Source organism: Meles meles, chromosome 20, assembly GCF_922984935.1.
Source record: "Meles meles chromosome 20, mMelMel3.1 paternal haplotype, whole genome shotgun sequence".
NCBI lineage: Eukaryota > Metazoa > Chordata > Mammalia > Carnivora > Mustelidae > Meles > Meles meles.
This window is the reverse complement of record NC_060085.1, coordinates 9,853,973-9,869,285: the sequence shown is the minus strand read 5'-3', so window position 1 is coordinate 9,869,285 and position 15,313 is coordinate 9,853,973.

Sequence of the window (15,313 nt, the reverse complement as noted above, 5' to 3'; positions counted from 1 at the left end):
TGGGGCCCTGGGGCTGAGCTGTGGTGGTATCCAGCCTGAACCCAAGTATCATTTGTTTTTCCATTTACCAACTCTTGGGGCAACGAGAGGGTTTTGCAACTAGCATGTCAATATAAACTTTCCTTTTTATTTTTTTTAATTTTTAATTTTTTAAAAAAGATTTTACTTATTTATTTGACAGACAGAGATCACAAGTAGGCAGAGAGCGAGGGGAAGCAGGACCTGAGCCGAAGGCAGAGGGTTAACCCACTGAGGGCGCCCCTAAAGTTTCCTTTAAATGAAGGTTTCAGGGCTGCAGAAGTGTAGAAAATTAAAGAAAATATTAAGTACATGATAGGTCGAAGGGGAAAGATTGCTGGTCATGGAAAAAAAGGGTCATGAATGGATGGAGCCCGGCCACTGCCAGAATTAACCCCTTCCTGCCCTTCCCTCCCATCCCCATCCGTTTGTTCTGGGTGGGGCATGGGAAGGGTTTTGCTGGGGACTCAAGGGGTTTGGGCAGGGGGGTGGGAGGACCCAGGAGGAGGCTGGGAGGTGGGCGGGCCAGACCAGGTCTGGAACGGATTTTTGAATTTTTTTTTTTTCCAGAATCTGGAAACCCCAGGGCTGGACATCCCCTTCCCACAGGACTGCAGGTCAGACAGTCGGTACCTGGAGAAGCTGGGGCTTGGGGGTCCAGCTTGGGGGAGGCGGGAGGAGCCGTCCTGGGTATTGTCCCCACACCTATCCTCACCCTCGGTGACCATCTGTTCTTTGGCTTTTTCTTCCCTGGTGTGTGTCTTGGGCCCTTGGAGCAGGTCTGAATTCCCTGGGACTGTTTTCCTGTCTGGTGAATGGGATTAAAATGCCTGCCCACTGGCCTCACAAGTCAGGGTGAGGAAGGAACAGGGTAACAGAAGGAAAGGCTCAGAGATGTTGGCTCCAAGTTTGGGGAAGGCACAAAGAAGGATAACCTTAGCATCACCACCACAATCTGGCCCGTCAACAAGTCCTGGGCCCTGCCCTCAGATAACCCAGAATCTCCCCACCTCTCCTTCTCATTGGCCCCCCACCCTGGTCTAGGGCTTTCATCTCCAGCCTTGGTGTTCTAGCTCCTGCCCCCACACTCTGTTCCCCTCAGTGACCCTGAGGGCATCTGCGAACACCTCAGTCAGGTCACACCCCTCCGCAGCTCAAGAGCCCTCCATGGCTCCCACCTCACGGGTAAAACCCCCAGTCCTCCCACAGCACATAAGACCCTGTGTGTTCGGGGCGCCTGGGTGGCTCAGTGGGTTAAGCCGCTGCCTTCGGCTCAGGTCATGATCTCAGGTTCCTGGGATCGAGTCCCGCATCGGGCTCTCTGCTCAGCAGCGAGCCTGCTTCCCTCTCTCTCTCTCTCTGCCTGCCTCTCTGTCTACTTGTGATCTCTCTCTGTCAAATAAATAAATAAAATCTTTAAAAAAAAAAAAAAAAAAAGACCCTGTGTGTTCTGCCCTGTCACCTCCGTGTCCTCACCTCCTCCTGCTCTTTCCATGCTCACTTGGCTGCCATTTTCCTTATGGAAAACACCAGGCACAGTCTGACCTCAGGGCTTTTGCATGAGCTGTTGCCTCTGCCTGGAACATTCTTACCCCAGATAACCATCTGGTTCCCTCCGTCCTCCCCTTCATGTTTTGGTTCAATTTCCTGACCCACCCCTCAAGTCCACATATAATCCCCTCCCATCCTCAGCACCCCAGCTCCTCCCAATGTTCTCAATTCTCTGTATTCTCGCCGCCTTTCATCGCGGACTCTACCTACTTACCTCGCTTACTGTCTGCCCACACCCCCGCCAGACTGTCAGTTCCGGGGCAGGACTCCGGGCCATTCGTGTCTCTGCAGTCCATGGCACAGAGCCTGCACCCAGTAAGGCTCCCACCCTTGGTACCCACCCCCCCAACACACCCCTGTCGCTGCCCCCTGCTGAAGGAAACCCCCTTCAGCCTTCCTGATCTGGCCCTTGCTGGGGTGTCACACTGTTCCTTCTCCTTCCCTCTGTCCTTAAGTTCCAGCCCCGCTGACCTATTTGGCAGCGCCACCCCCACCTCCCCCAGACAATCTTGTGACCCCTGTTCCACAGCAGGGAGGCAGGGACATGATGGGTCCCTATGTGTCCGAGGGGAAACTGGCACCTGGAGTGCTGGGCCACTGGCAGGAGGCTCCTCACCTAGGAAGTGGCTGAGCCAGGATTATTCAACCAATAATAATAATAATACTATTTTATACTGTATTCTATTCTATTGTATGTTTTGATGATTGTAGCTACAGCAGTAACAAATCATCCTGGTGGAAGGCAGTGCCCATCCAGCACCTACTGCATACCAGGCCCCCTTCTAAGCACTCTACAGGGACTGAACTCCCTGATCTTACTCACAGCCCTAGAAGGCAGGTGCTGCGATTTCCATTCTCAGGGCGGGCTAACGGAGGCACAGCACCATGATGGGACTTGCAGTCATAGGGCACGCCCATCTCAGATCAGAGGGCCCCAGCAAGCCCGATCTCTTCCCCTCTGGGACCATAGGGTCTTGGGCAGGTGATGTCCCTGGGCCTCAGTTTCCTCATCTGTGAAATGGCTGGCACCTTGCCGAGCACAGGTGAGGGTCATACACGGATTGCAAGGGTGCAGCTAGGAGGGGATGCTCAGTGAACAGCAGCTGTAGCTCTCAGGGTACACCCCTTCTCTTTGCTGCGGTGGGGAGGGAGACAAGGGGACCCCAGGGTCCTGCCTCCCAGCCTCTTGTGCTGCCTACCTATGCCCAGCACCCACGCTAGCCCATGCTGAAGTGGGGGGTCAGATGGGGTCTCTGGCTGGAGGGGGACTAACAGGAAGCCCCCTGCCTGGGAGACAATGGAAGAGGAAGGGGCCGGGCCAGCCCCCACACGGATGAGCCCAGCTGCGGCTCCAGGAGGGCGGCACAGCTATTGTGAGTCCAGACAGCTGTCCCTGAGCCAGGAAGCCCTGGGAAGCCAGGGAAGAAAGTGGGAGGTCGCTGGCCGACCCTGACCCTCAACCCAGGCCAGGCCTGACAATGGACCCTTTGTCTCCTCCTGCAGGCTGGACACCTGGATTCCACCCCACCCCCCCACGCTGGGCCCCCAGGGTCCCCCTAAGGAGATGCCTAGCCCCAGCTGGCACCCTCCTAACCCCCGCCATCCACACTGCCCGGCGGAGCCTGGGGAGTTAGCACGCAGTGCTGAGCCACTGTATTTATAGTTCCCTGGCACTGCTGAGCAAACTTCTAAATATAGTTCCGGAGCTATTTGGGGCCTCAGCCCCAGGGTGGAGTGGGGGTGGAGGGCACCGCATGTGTAACTCCCTGGCCTGGGCCCTTGAGAGGGCTTGGGCCTCTCTTCTCCCGGGGCTGAGGCTGTGGGGGGGGGGGGTCCTGGGGGGGCAGTTTGTCTGTCTGAAGGGGGGTACACAGAGAGAGGCACAGTCGAGTTGCTCAGAGCCACAGCACAGGGAAACTGCCCGAAAGAGGTGCAGGCGCGTTCCAGGCCCAGGAGGAGGACACACATTTGTGCCTGGTGCCCCCAGGGTCCCGTTCTTCCACTTCTTTCACCCCAAGACCTATTGGGTAGGGAAAGTGGACTGAGGTGTCACCACAGTGTTCTCAGCTTCTAGGAAACAAAGGCCCCCAGGAAGTTGCAGGGACAACCCTGAACCCCAAACAAACCCCAGCTCCTAGCAACCCACTTCCCCTTCCCCATCAGGGCTGACCTCACTGGTGGCCCGTGTGGGGGGTGGTGACAAGGCTGGGGGTTGGGGGTGGGGCTATAAATAGCCAGTTTATAAGCAGCTGCCGAGCCAGCTGGGGCAGAGGGTGGCTCTGGAGCCCAGAGGGCTTCTCACAGACAGCAGGACCCCAGAGTGTCACCCCCTCCCAGCCGTTGCTAAGATTTAGGGAAGTAAGGGGGACGCGAAGGACAAGTTGCTTAAAACCAGCAACGTCAACGATTCCTTAAAGTAGCGCCCTAAAAAATAAAAACAAAAATAAAAAAATAAAGCACCACTTTAACTCGATGGCCACTGAGACTTGAAGGGAAGCTTAGCGCTTCCTCAGCTATGGGCTCACGGGATTGGAATATCATACAGTCAGAGAAAAAGAATGCCAGGGGTGTGCCCCCAGATGGGCTGGCTCTTGGCGACATGCTCCTTTCTTAATTTAAAAAACAGAGGGGTGCCTGGCTGACTCAGTTGATGGAGCATACAACTCTTGATCTTGGGGTTGTGGGTTTGAGCCCCGCATTAGGTGTAGAGATTGCTTAAAAAAATAAAATCTTTTTTTTTTTTTAAGATTTTCTTTATTTATTTAATAGACAGAAATCACAAGTAGGCAGAGAGGCAGGCAGAGGAGGGAGCAGGCTCCCCGCTGAGCAGAGAGCCCAATGTGGGGCTCGATCCTAGGACCCTGGGATCATGACCTGAGCCGAAGGCAGAGGCTTTAACCCACTGAGCCACCTCCCCCCCCTTTTTAAAGTAGGCTTCACACACAACGTGGAGCCCAACACAGGGCTTGAACTCATGACCCTGGGATCAAGCCCAGAGCTGAGATCAAGAGTCTGACACTTAACTGACTGAGCCACCAAGGTGCCCCTAAAAATAAAATCTTTAAAAGAAAGAGTGAAATGCAAAAATCTTCATTTATTTGACGGGGGTCATGGTAGAAAATTCTTTTTTTTTTTTTTTTTGGCTCTCCTGAGGCGTAATTGACAAAATCGTGATAGGCTTAAAGCATACGACACGATGATTTGATTGTAGTAGAATCCTGAGGAAAAAAGAAGTGCCAAACGCCCCACACGAAAGCCACCCTCATTCTAAAGCTCACACACAGAGAAAATGAAACAAGTTAAGATTTCAGCATACAAACATATGTAAACATACTTTTAGAAAGCCCATGGGGAAGGGAATAAGAAAGAGAACGCTGGGTGATGGCAGGAGGGAGCAGGGTCCTGTCCCAGCTCACGGTGGGCTTCATGGGCTTCATGGGTGTGCCTTACGGAATTAAAAAAAAATTAATGAACAAAGTAAGTTAAAAGGGGTCATGGGTAGACGGATGGTCACTGATTCTGGGAACCAGAGGCCTTGTAAATGTCTTTTGGAAATTTTCAAATGTTTGAAGGCTTTAATGAGAAGCACTTAGAGGAAGGGAAGAGAAATGGAAAGCAGTGTAGGGAGAGGCCCAGCTGGGGACCCGAGCAGGGGGTGTGCAGGTTGCAGTGGGTGGTGTGGGCGGGACTCGGCAACCACCTACAGGAAGCCCTGCAGCCCTGAGCTGGAAATGCTGGGCAACACTCAGGGGCCTTTCTGCCTCTTCCTCACGGAGCTCTCAGTCTCTTCCCCACTCTGCAAGGGTTTTTGGGAGTGGGGGGCTGCAGGCAGACAATGCCCAATGAGGGCAGTCTCTGTCTCCAGGGATCCTGCAATGGTGTTTCAGGATGTGGGGCAGGGCGGGGAAGGAAGAGAATTCAGGCTGACTGCCCACATCAACTTCACACTATGCCTCAGTGTCCCCATTGGTGCACCCTATGTCACTGGTCTCTGGGATCCTTGGCCATGGTGCTGGTGCTGATGGTCATGACCAGTCCCAGAAAGAAGTGATGTATTTTGGGAGCCAGGGGCTTCAGAAAGAATAACCCCCCACACCCAGAATTCTATTAGCAACTCTCAGATAGATGCCCGAAAGAGCTGAAGGCAGGGACTCCAACAAACTAGGGGAAACAACCCAAGTGTCCATCAGTGGGTGAATGAATCAACAATATGGGCCACATCCATGCAATGGAATATTAGCCACAGAACAGGAAGGAAGTTCTGGAACACACCACGACATGGACGGAGGGATGGGTTGAACAACTTTGCAAATATGCCAAATGCCACTGGATTGTTCGCTCTTGGATGGTTAGTTTTATGGCATGTGAGTTTCACCTAAATGTAAAAAAAAAAACCCTAAGCAGGTCATGGCAGTGTCCCCCACCAGTACCCTGGTCATCTGTCCTGTTCAGCCTCTCCTCTGTGCCTTATAGACCACACCTCAGTTCATCTTGCTCCTGCCCTGAGAGGAACCAGACACTACCCTCCTCCTTTTACAGATCTGATAGTCATGCATTCACTCAACAAACACGGTGTGACAGGCACTGGGGGTGTAGGTGTGAAGAAGCCTGGCCTAAACCTCTGCCCTGTGAGGCAGACATCCCAGCCCCAGAGAAACCCATGAATGTGATAGCTAAGCATGGCATGAAAGACATTAGGAAAAGAAAAGCAGGCAGGTGAAAGAAGGAGGGGGTGTTGGGGGTTGCCACACGAAAAAGGTCAGTTGGGAAAGGCCTCGCCAAGAAGGTGACATTTTTTTTTAAGATTTTATTTATATATTTGAGAGAGAGAGAGAGTATGAGAGGGGAGGGATCAGAGGGAGAAGCAGACTCCCCACTGAGCAGGGAGCCCAATGTGGGACGCGGTCCGGGGACTCAAGGATCATGACCTGAGCCGAAGGCAGTTGCTTAACCAACTGAGCCACCCAGGCACCCCAAGAAGGTGACAATTGAGGAGAGACTGAAGGAGATGAGGAAGGAGAAGCCACGAAGCTATCTGGGGAAGAGTGTTCCCAGCAGAAGGAACAGTCTGTGCAAAGTCCCTGAGGCAGGAGCATGCCTGTTGTGGAATAGCAAGGAGACCTGTGTGGCTGAAGACCAGTAAGTGAGGGGGAGACCATGGGGTGAGATTGTGTGCAGCAAGCAATGACGTCAGAAGTGATATTCAAAATACTTAATACCCAGTATGGCGTGACAAGCCAGAACAGTACCACCAACTCCACGTGGCTTCTCTCCTGTCCCCTCATCTCTGGGGAGGCTGAGGACCTGGGGGACACGGACCCTCCACTTGTTGTTTCCGTTGTTCACTCGCTGCTGCTGTGGCTGTGTCCCCTGTACCTTCAACAGCACCTGCTCAGTAATGGTTGCACAGATGGATGTCAAAATCTGTTTATCGCAGCTGGATCTTTGACACCTTTAAATATCGCGGTAACCTCTTTCCATTTTTGTTTCTTTTCCTTTTTGTCTCTTTTTCTTTCTTTTTTTTTTTTAGAGAGAGAATGAGAGAGAGAGAAGCACAGAGGGAGAGGGAGAGAGAAAATCTTAAGCAGGCTCCTCGCCCCGTGCCGAACTGACTGGGGGCTCGATGGTAGGACCCTGAGATCATGACCTAAGCTGATATCAAAAGTCTGAGGCTTAACTGACTGAGCCACCCATGTGTCCCACCTTCTTGTCATTTTCTTCCCTTGTCACTCCCTCCCTCTCCACCCCCCTCTCTTTCTCTCTTTCACAAAAAGAGCAGTCTCTTTGCTCCACAGCTGAATTAGAGGGTGAGGCCACAGCTCTCGGTTTCCTGGGAGTGCAGGCACAGCCTTGAGAGCGAATGACTGCCTAAATTTTGCCCGTGGGTGCCTCCCTGTCCCCATCCTAGTCCTAGCCCCGAACCTCCCACAGGCAGCAGCATTAACCGGATTTAATATCCCCCACCTCCACCCCTACCAATGCAAGGCTTTTTTTCCCTGCTGCTTTCCACTTCTGGCAATGGCTCAAGTCTCCTTTAGTGGCCCTGGCCAAAAAGTTTCTTTCAAAATAAATTCATTTAAGAATTAAAAGAAAAAGAAAAGCAAGTTGGTTGAAGAAACAATCTGCAGCCCATGGACAGAGGAGTGGATGGAGGACGGTTGTGAGCCAACAATCAGTTCCCCGGTGCAGGAGATGAGGATGGGGAGGCTCGCCTGGGTTCCGTGAGTGGATGGGAAGCCACCTTGACCAAAAGTGTCCTCTTTGGTGCTACGGGGAGCCAGGAAGAGAGGGCCCCTCTGGAGAGAGAGCATCATTTTCTTCTGAGTGGTCTGAGGAGGGGCTTTTCTGAGAACATTTCACATCAGCACCCCATATCTGGGGGTAAGGGTGTCACTGGGGTTTTCGTGGCCCCTGGTGTGAGTCTTAGTGCCTGCTGAGTGAGGAAGCTCAGCAGCACCTGCCTCTCACATCCCAGCTTCTGATCCGCTCAAGGAGTCAGCCCTGGGGACCCTCCCTGTAGGCTGCTCGGATGCCTACGAGGCCAGCCAGCCCTGACATTGGCAAAGGGACTGCCACCCACATCCCAAGGTTTCTGTGAAACAGAGTCATTAAAGCCCCCAGACAAATGGCCAACAAGCACAGAAAAAGATGGTCAGTATCACTAATCAACAGGGAAATGCAAATCAAAACCACAACAAGATACTAGCTAGTATCTCAAATGGCTACTGTTAAAAAAAAAAAAAAAAGTGTTGGCCAGGATGTGGAGAAATTGGAGTCCTTGTGCACTGTTACTGGGCATGTAAAACGGTGCAGCTGCTGTGGAAAACAGTCTGGTTAAAAAGTTAAACAGATTTTTGGTCCATGATCCAGCAATTCCTTTTCTGGGTATATACACCCAAAAGACTTGAAAGGAAGGTCTCAGAAAGGTATTTGTACACCCAAGTTCATAGCAGCTATTATTACTCACAATAGCCCAAAACTGGAAGCAACTCAAGTTTCTATCAATGGACAAAGGAATAAACCAAATGTGGTAGATTCACGCAATGGAATATTATTCAGTCTTAAAAAGGAAGGAAACTCTGACACAAGCTGTAACGTGGACAAACCTTGAGGACATTAAACTGAATGCAAAAAGCCGGTCACAGAAAGACAAGCACTGTCTGATCTCATGTATATGAGGTAATGGAATTAGTCACATTCACAGAAACAGAAAGTAGAAGGCTGCCAGGGGCCCAGGGAGAGGGGCGAACGGGCCCTTGTTGTTTAGTGGGTAGCGAGTTTCAGTTATGCAAGATGAAAACGTTCTGGAACTTGGTTTCACAACAACATGAATATGCTTAACGCTGCTGAACGGTACAGGTAAAAATGTTATGATGTTAAGTTTTAGGCTACATGTTTTTCACCACTTAAAATTTTTTGGAAAGAAAAAAAAAAAAAAAAGAAGGAAATTCTGGCCCAGGCTCCAACTTGGATGAACACCGAGGATAATATGGTGAGTGAAATAAGCCAGTCACAGAAAACGAACGCTGTAGGATTCTGTTTCTGTGAGGTCTCTAGAGTGGTCAAACCCACAGAGACGGAAGGTAGAATGGTGGGGAGTCCCTGTTTCATGGGGACAGAGGTTGAGTTTGGGAAGATGAACCAGTCCTGGAGGTTGGGGGATGGGGAGTGGCTACATGACAGTGTGGTATGCTAAATGCCCAGGAACTGGACAACTAAAACTGGTTGGGATGGTCAATTTTGGCTTATGGGTATTTCACCGCATTAAAAAAGATAAAGTCGTGGGGCACCCGGACCCCTCAGTCGGTTAAGCACCTCTCGATTGATTTTCCCCTCTGGTCAGATCTCAGGGTCTTGGAATCCAGTCCAAAGGGGCTTGAGGAGTCTCTCTCCCTCTCCTTCTGCCCCTCCCCTGCTCATGCCTTCTCTCTCATAAACAAACAAACAAACAAATAAAATCTAAAAAAATAAAAATAAAGTCCTGGGGGGAGATGTTAAAAAGGGGTGGTGGCTGGACCCACCAGCCCCATAGGCCTGCGAGGTGTCAGGAATCTGGGACTTTACCTCCAGGGACGCCTTGTACGCTGCCATCCATACCTGGTCGTCTCCGACTAGCCCCAGACACCCAACTGCCCCCTCGGCCTCAACCCAGGTGCTACTAGGTCCTTCCAAGCGCAACTGCCCCGCCCACTTGAGTGGTCATGTGACTTGCTTTGGCCAATGAAATGTGAGTAACTGTGACACGCGTCACTTCCGGGCCGAAGCTTTAAGAGCTGGTGCGGCAGCGCCATGTGTTCTATTCCTTCTGCTATGGCGGCGGGCAGTTTGTTAGACATGGCCCAATGAGAGGTGAGCTCTCTGATGTGTTAAGACCCTAAGATTTGGGGTTCACTTGTTACCACAATGGAACTGAGCCCACCCTGACTCATGTGGCAGCTGGCAACTGAGCCCCTTCCTGGGTGTGCTGAAGACCTAGTCCTGTGAACCCCAGGGCTGGACCTGGGGTAAGAAGTAAAGCACTTGGGGAGCCTGGGTGGCTCAGTGGGTTAAGCCTCTGCCTTTGGCTCAGGTCCTGGTCTGAGGGTCCCGGGCTGGAGCCCCGCATCGGGATCTCTGCTCAGCAGGGAGCCTGTCTCTCTCTCTCTCCGCCTGTTTCTCTCTCTGCCTACTTTGATCTCTCTCTCTGTCAAATAAATAAATAAAATCTTTAAAAAAAAAGAAGTGAAGCACTCACCTTGGAAAGCAAAATTTAAGGGGGCGCCAAAGAACTCAAGAGTCAAGACGAATGCTGTTCTAATGCAGTGTTTGAAAATATCAAAATTAATGCAAAATATCCGTGATAAAATAGAAAAATGTTTCATCAGATGGGGTCAGTCACAGTGATGGGCAGAGACATACTGGTGCCTGAGGCAAAGGGAGAAATCTGTCTGTGCCTCACTCAGCTTGCTCTGGCCTCAGCCTGGTAAACACCTATGGTGTTTTCCCTGGGGACTTACTACCCCCCATGTGGATGCAGGTGCGAATTGGGAGGGAACTGACATCCCTGAGAATAAACCTCCATCACTTTTGGTGAGTCAGGGACCCGGGCTCCCTTGCCCCTCCTGTGGGATAATGGAGTGTATGTTCTTCACGGTCTCTCAGAGGTCCCCAAACGGGCTGAGTCCCAGGTGCCTGCAGTAGTGATGCACTCATTCAAACTCTATTTGCTGCCTGGCCTTCCCTATCTTACTTCCCAGCTCCCCCACTCATGCTTTCTAGGATCTGCTTCTCATAAAGTACTTGCACTCAAATCCTTGTCTCAGGCTCTGCAACTGAGGGAAATCAACTCACGGCAAATGTCCACTATAATTTTTTTCAACATGGCAAACACTGTAGCACCTGAGTCTCCTCCTGACCTCTGGCCTCCTGACCTCCTGACCTCTGACCTCTGGTGTGTTAGTGATCTGTTTCTGTGTAACAAATTAGCCCAAATGTAGGGGTTTAAAATAACAGGAAACTGTTTCTGTGGATCAGGAATTGGGTCTTGCTTCTCTGAGTCCTCTGCTTTAGGGTCCCTCATAGGGTGCCATCCAAGTGTCGGCTGGGGCTGCAGTGTCATCTAAGGCTTGGTGAGGGAAAGAGCCGCTCCCAAGCTCACTCATATGTTATTGGCAGGGTTTAGTTCCTCACTGGCTGTTGAGGAGGTGGCTCTAAACTTACCACGTTGGGGGGCACCTGGGTGGCTCAGGCAGGCTCAGGTCATGATCCTGGAGTTCCAGGATCTAGCCCCATGTCAGGCTTCCTGCTCAGTGGGGAGTCTGCTTCTCCTTCTCCCTCTGCTCTTCCTCCTGCTCATACTCGCATGCCCTCTCTGGGTCTCTCTCTCATAAATAAAATCTTAATAAAATAAAAGAAGTTCTACATGGCCCTCTCCATAGGGCAGCTTACAACATGACAGCTGCCTTCATTGGGACAAGCAAGAGAGAGAGGCACGTGGACAGGCAGATAGTGGGAGCAATGGAGAAGTCTCAGTCTTTAGTAACCTAATCTTGGAAGTGACATCCCATCACCTTTGTGTCATTCTGTTATGAGAAGTGAGTCACAAGGTCCTGCTCACACTCAAGGGGAGGGATTATATAGGGTGCATCTACCAGGAGGCAGGGATCATGGGGGTCATCTTGGAGGCTGTCCCTTCTTAGTGTATGGCTCAACCATCAACTGAGTTGTTCAGGCCCCAAATGGGGGTGCCCTCCTCGGCTCCTCTCTTTCCATCATCCTGTCCCTAAGGCCCTCTACCCTGGCTCCAGATGGCCCCTCTGGTCCTACATCTTTCCCTCATCCTGGGCTGGGTTGGTCTTCCTCCTCCTCTTGAAAGCTCAGTCGCCTCATGGGGTCTTTGCACCTTTTGTTCCCTGTGCCTCGAATTCTCTGCCCTCAGACATTGGCATGACTTCTCCTTCAGTCTCACCAGACTGCCATCCAGGTGTGAGCTAGGGCTGCGGTCTCATCTGAAGGCTTACTCAGGTAAGGACCCACTTCCTTCTGGCTTTAGTTTCAACATGAAATCCTTAAAGATGCATTCCTGGTCCACCAAAGCATTTAGCCCTGCTCAGTAAAGAGTTAACTGTGCAGGTTTGGAGTTTTCAAATCCTGCACATTCTGTCTGCCGGACCAGCCCTTACCCTGCTCCTGGAAGGTCATCTTTAAACTCCTGGAGTGTCCTGCCTGTTAGGAGTGTCTGTGTACCTATGACCTTAGCCATGTCAGTTAGTTTGTGTTCACAATATGATTTATGGTGAGGGCCTTGGGTCACCATGCAGTACCGGCTTGACCTCTAGAGGGACAGAGCCTGAGGTCAGCCACACGAGTAGTCAGCCTGCCTGTGTGACCAATTCCCAGAAAATCCCTGGTCACCAAGGTGAGTTTCCCTGGTTGGCAGTAATGCTCTGTGTCACAAACTGCTGCTGGGAGAATTGGAGGCTGTCTGCATGACTCCATAGGGAGGGGACACCTGGAAGCTTCTGCCTGGTCTCTCCTCGATCCTGCCCCATGCACCTTGGTCATTTGCTGTTTGATTTGATTTGACTTGATCTGATCTGATTTGATATGATTTTTTAAAGATTTTATTTATTTATTTGACAGAGAGAGATACAAGTAGGCAGAGAGGCAGGCAGAGAGAGTGAGAGGGAAACAGGCTCCCTGCTGAGCAGAGAGCCCGATGCGGGACTCGATCCCAGGACCCTGAGATCATGACCTGAGCCGAAGGCAGCGGCTTAAACCACTGAGCCACCCAGGCGCCCTGATTTGATTTTTTAAAAAGATTTTCTTTATTTATTTGACAGAGAGCACAAGCAGGGGGAGCAGCAGAGGGAGAGGTGGAAGTAGTCTCTCCGTTGAACAGGGTGTCTGATGTGGGGCTCGATCCCAGGACTCTGGGATCATCATCTGAGTTGAAGGCAGATGCTTAACTGACTGGACCACCCAGGTGCCCCTATTTTATTTTATTTTTAAAAAGATTTTATTTATTTATTTAGAATGGGGGAAGGGCAGAGGGAAAGAGAAAATCTTAATTAGACTCCATACCCAGCATGGAACGTGACATGGGGCTTGATCCTATGACCCTGAGATTATGACCTGAGCTGAAATCAAGAGTCAGATGCTGGGGCACCTGGGTGGCTCAGATGTGTAAGCATCTGCCTTCGGCTCAGGTCATGATCCCAGGGTCCTGGGATTGAGTCCCACATCGAGCTCCCTGCTTGGTAGGGAGCCTGTTTCTCCCTCTGCCTCTCTCTCTCTGTCTCTCATGAATAAATAAATAAAATCTTTAAAATTAAAAAAAAAAAAAGAGTCAGATGCTGGGGCGCCTGGGAGTCTGCCTTTGGTTCAGGTCATGATCCCAGAGCCCTGGGATCAAGCCCTGCAGCAGGAAGCCTACTTGCCCTTCCCCCACTCCCCCTGCTTGTGTTCCTTCTCTCACTATCTCTCTGTCAAATGAATCAATTAAAAAAAAATTCTTTAAAAAAAAAGAAGTCAGATGATTAACCCACTGAGCCACCCAGCCCCCCCCCCCGCCGTTTGCTGATTTTAACTATATACTTCCCCTGTAATAAATTGTGACCATAAGTATCACAGCTTTTCTGATTTCTGTGAATCCTAGGGAATTATTCACCCCAAGGGTGGTCTTGACGACCCCAGGCTCAAGTCCCCCAGCCGCCAGCCATCCTTTTTGCATCTTCATCGCCCTTGTCACTGGGTGGTGTGTTCTTGCTCGGTTACTATTTCCTGTCTCTCTTCTCTGGATGGAGGGTTCCAGAAGGCCAGGACCTTGTCTGGCACTCTCGTGAGAGGCGGAAGAACAGAGTGGTCAGGGGTCCGGTCCTGGCTCTCCCACTTTCTGGCGGTATGGCCTTGAGGAATCAACATCCCCTCTCTGTGCTCCAGTCTCCCTGCCTGTAAAATGGGAACAGAAGCACTCACTCCTCCTTGGGAGGTGGGTGAGCAGGACTTACCAAGGCCTACCAAGGTCTTGATAAGTTTTAGCTTCTAAGCATTGGTCACTCTGCCTCCCCAGTAGCTAAAGCAAGGTCTGGAAGATCAGTGGTTCTAAAGAACCAGTGAATTAAGGAGACCCTTCTGACGCCTTTGACATAGAGAGGCAGGAGGGGACCAGAAACATCCAGATGCTGGGGAGGAGGAGGAGGAGTGCAGAAGGCCCAGGATGGGAGAGGTGTTGGGGCTGGGGGGGGGGGGGCGGTGGTCAGAAGCCTACTCTATGGCTCTCTGGCCACACACAGGCCCTGCCAGGGGGCTGCCTGGGGAGTAGGGCCTGCTGTGGCCACCAGGGAGGAGGCCCATGGGAGAGGCAGGCTGGATATAGAGGGAGAGGGTGGGAAAAACTGAATCCCACGGTCATGGCTCCTAGGAGGAAATGTGTGGGAGGTCTGGAGGGGGGTCAAGGCAGCTGGAGCCGGGGTTGTGGGCGGGTGCCGTCCAGGCCCCAAAGAAAGTCTGTGCTGGGCGGCTGCCGGTCTGGCCTGGCCTGGGAGGAGGCGTCTTTGGTGCCGGACACCCTGGAGACACTGCCAGATGCAGCCTTGGCCCCCCAGGAGGAATGTGCCGCCCTCCCCCCCCCCCCCGCAGCCCCTGCCTCTAGACTCTTCCACAAAAGGCTTTCAGGGGTGCTCATGCCATATGAGTTCAGGACAAAGGAATCAGAAGCACATGCACTGGATTCCCCAGGGAGAAGTTCTGGAAACCAAGACTAAAAGGAAGAGAACAGCCAGAGGGGTGCTGGAATCAGACTTGGGAGGCAGGGGGAGGAGGTGCCTGGCTTGGAGCAGCCTTGGCTCCATGCGGTACCCGCACCCCCTGAAGTCTCAAATTAGGGCCATGCCTCAGGTGCCATGAGGGGCTCACGAGTGGCCGGGGCACCTCCCTCTACCTCTCTGAGCCTCTGTTTCTTTCCTTAGGGGCCCAGACACTCAGCTCAATATACTTGGAATAGTCCACGTCTCTTTCCATCTCTGTCTCTGTCTCTCTCCCTCTCTCTCTGTCTCCTGCACCAGCAAACCCTGAGGGCTCTACTTTCAGAATCCAGCCAGAATCCACCAGCTTTTCACTGCCTCGAGGGCCCCATCATATCCCACTTGGATCAATGCAGTCTTGGATCACTTCTGTCCTGGTCTTCCAGCTCCCACACTACCCCCCACTCCCGCCACACACACGGCTGTTCCTCTAACAGTGACCAGAGGGCACCCTTGAACAC